The sequence below is a fragment of the Cynara cardunculus genome (assembly GCF_001531365.2).
Source record: "Cynara cardunculus var. scolymus isolate 2C chromosome LG 9, CcrdV1, whole genome shotgun sequence".
In the NCBI taxonomy this organism is placed as follows: domain Eukaryota; kingdom Viridiplantae; phylum Streptophyta; class Magnoliopsida; order Asterales; family Asteraceae; genus Cynara; species Cynara cardunculus.
In genome coordinates, this window is record NC_037536.1 from 951,758 (window position 1) to 955,547 (window position 3,790).

Here is a 3,790-nt window from a genome sequence, read left to right on the forward strand (position 1 = left end):
GAGTTGGCGTGTTCTTGATATTTCATCTCTGAATATATCACACTTTGACACTTTTGACAAGTGACCAACCTGTCGGGAGTTACGTTTTGAAAAACATAAATGACAAGTCTCCTTGTCGGCAACTTKCTCAAGTCTACCTCTTATATCATCCAAGTTGACGTGCTTAATGATGGCTTATCTCTAAGTCCATCRCACTTTAACACTTTCAAGTGATCAACCTGTCAGGAAGTGTGGTTGGTTTTATAAAAACTCGAATGAAACAACGGAACGTCGTTTACGAAACATTTAGCTACTTTCGTTCGGTTTGAAAATCTCACATTTCCGTCTCACACCCAAGCTATAAAAGCTTAGCTACTCATAACGGAAAGTAAAAAATAAATAACGGAAAATAAAGACATAAGCGTAAATTGCGTAAAGTAAATAACGATAAAATAAATGACGGAAATGTAAATGACGATAAAATAAATGACGGGAATGTAAATGACGAGAATGTAAATTGCGGAAAATAAATGACGGAATGTAAATGACGAGAATGTAAATTGCGGAAAATAAATGACGGAATGTAAATAGCGATAAAATAAATGACGGAAATAAATGACGAGAAAGTAAAAGCGGAAAATAAATGACGAGAAAGTAAATAAAGAAAAAGATGAAGAACTTGAAGCTTTAAATGAAAACCATCCTTGGAGAGGGTTTACAACAAGAAAGAAAAGTTGGGAGGAAGAAAAGGGATGGAGGATTAGAGTATCCAATGGATGATGGAAAGTATCTTAGAAGGTAACCCTAGCCTCCTATTTATACCCAAAATGGGCACTAAAAGACAAAATAACTAAGCTTGGAGGCTAAGTTTACCAACATATAGTTACATTACAACAAAAGTTTAACTAGAAAGTACATCTCTTTAACTAAAGTCCAACAACAAATTTTCCTTCCAAAAATCCAGCAATTTCCAGATGTCCTCCATCTTCAAAAAGCCAGCGTCTTGTTCATTAAGCCTTCCAAAAAGTCGTGTATGAATCAGGTCAATGCTGAACCAATGCTGTAGCATTTGCTGTTTTCATAAAAACTCTCAATTAGCTTCAATTTCACATACCAACAAATCAACCATAACATTTAGCTTCATAATAACAAAAGTATAAAGAAATAAATAAAAAGAACTCAAAGTGGGAATGAAAAGAAATTAATATAACTAAAACGACGTAAAAAGAGCGCTTTATGTGTTAAATTCTCAACACATATCATTCACCCTGACAGTTATTTGGTTTAAGATTTGAACATGTCTCCGAGACAGTCTTCTAACCCGTGCCCGAGACAGTCTCCTGAACAGTCAAAACCTTTGTGGGAGGTAGATATAGCTGAGGATGTTTATGTTGCTGCCGAAACTTTGAATATACTCGAAGACGATAACTCTGATGCTGAAGAAATCCAGCCGGTACAGAATAATTTTTGCGGTATGTCTGACCCAACACCTTGTCCTGCCCTGTTATCAAAAGTAAACAAAGAAACATTTCCTACCAGCCTACATCTCATATCAAAGTTTATCTAATTTAATTATTAACTTAATAAATAAAAACATTAAATTTTTTTAACATATTTACCATATCCTCAAAGTTGTACAGTACCGGTGTATACTGTGTACGCACAATCCAATATAAATTAAAAAAAAATTCATATAATTGTTAATTTTTATTTTAAAATCAATAAAACCTTAAATATATTTACCACATCCATCGGTGCATACTGATGCGTCAAAGGTGTGTCCACATGCGTCATCGATGGCTGATACTGCGGCATCCAATATAAATTTAATGTTTATATAATTGTTAACATGCAAATTAAAACATCAAAAAAATAAACACTCTTACATAGTCGTCATGCGGATGATTGTATCGTGAAGGATCAGCCGTAGGTCCTTGTCCACGCATATCGTTTATAAATCTCGCTTCAAGTGACCCATATTTTTCGTTTATAAGGTCTTTAACCGAAGCGATCTTTTCATCGACCTCAATATGTACCTGGCATCATTCATCACGCCATTGGACGTCGATATATGTTGCATATGAATGACGATGTTGTGGCTCATACTGTGGTCTATGAGAAGTGTGCGCTGCAAATTATTGGCGCGTTGCCGATGGTTGGACGTCATCGTCATTGTCATCGTCATCATTTTCTTCGTGATCCATCCCTTGATCGGGGTCCGACTGTCCATAAAAATTATTTGACAAGAATTCTCTGCTTACAATCCACCACTGGGCCGACTCCTCCAAATTTGTAGGCACCAACGAGGTCAGCGGGCGAGATTATTTTTATAAATATATAAATCAATACAAAAATTTAAACATAAATAACAAAAAAATTGTCAAATCTTAAACTTATAATAAATGAAACAAAACCTTGTCAATAGTGGATAATACACAACACTCTTCCCATTTTCTTTCGTTTCCATCCAATAGCCCTCGGGATGGAAGGACTATAACGAAAAAAAATGTTGGTTCCGGGAAATGTCTCCAAGATCCATATCTGGTAGGTTACGGAAAAAAATGGTGAGAGAATGCAAATTAATCAGTAAATAATGGACAGATAAAATTTTTTATAACCGACCTTGAAGGCATATATGAACCCATATATTGTATACTTGTTTGGCGGCCAATTTTTGTGTCTGCGCTGCTCGAAAGCATTTTTCAGCTGTGAATATGTCAGACGCCATATATATGAGCCCCACGTGTATCGGTTCCAGAAATCTAGATTATCAACTAGATGTAAAATCCAGTCTTCGATATTGTGGTTCTTCTTTCCTCCCAGAAAAAAATGAATGGAGCATGACTCCGAGGCAGACACGCACTGTATCATCGTATGATATATATTATTTAAGTCGGACAATTTATTTTTAAAATCATCGACTTTAGTATTATAAAGATTTTTAGGAAACAATCTTGTAATAATATTCGGTATGATACACTGTGATGAGCGAAGATCCGACCCAAATCTTAAACTAGTGATCAAACAGAACTCATGTCTGCCGAACTGTAAATAGAACCCTCCAACCTTATAACATATTTCTTCAAATTGAGAAGGGAAAGAGGGGTCATCACATTGCACCATCCAGTTAATTATTGAAGAGTCTGAATAATGGTGAGATAAATTTAACTATGAGCTGAAACATGTATTTCGAAACATGTGTAACCTCATTTCATTATTTGATAATGATACGTTTATATCTCTAATTGTTGAGGTTTGAGCCCTCGAGTCACTAAAGACTGGTAGAACACCTAGAAAAATAAAAAAAAATAATTTGTATAATATATACATACATTAGTGTATATATATATATAATATATATATGTATATATACATGTATATATGTATGTATTTATATACGTATATATACGTATATATATGTACGTATATATATACATGTATATATATGTATATACATACATATATATACGCACATATATAGATACATATATATATATATATATATATACATACATACGTAGAGGAGCGTTCAAATGAAAACTTGACCCATTTGTGTAAACCGTGTAAACCAATCTTATCCGTCCATTTTCTTGATCAATGGCCTAGATTATATTATTTTAAATTAGGAAATTAAAAATTAAAAAATAATTAATATTCATTTTATTTAATCAACAAGGGTAGAATCGGTATACATTTGTAACCCCTCAATTTCTTACCAAAATTCAAGCATTTTCCACAACATAATTCTGAGCGTTCATATAATTACTCCACAAATCCGACACCACCGTCGTCACCATCTCCACCACACCCT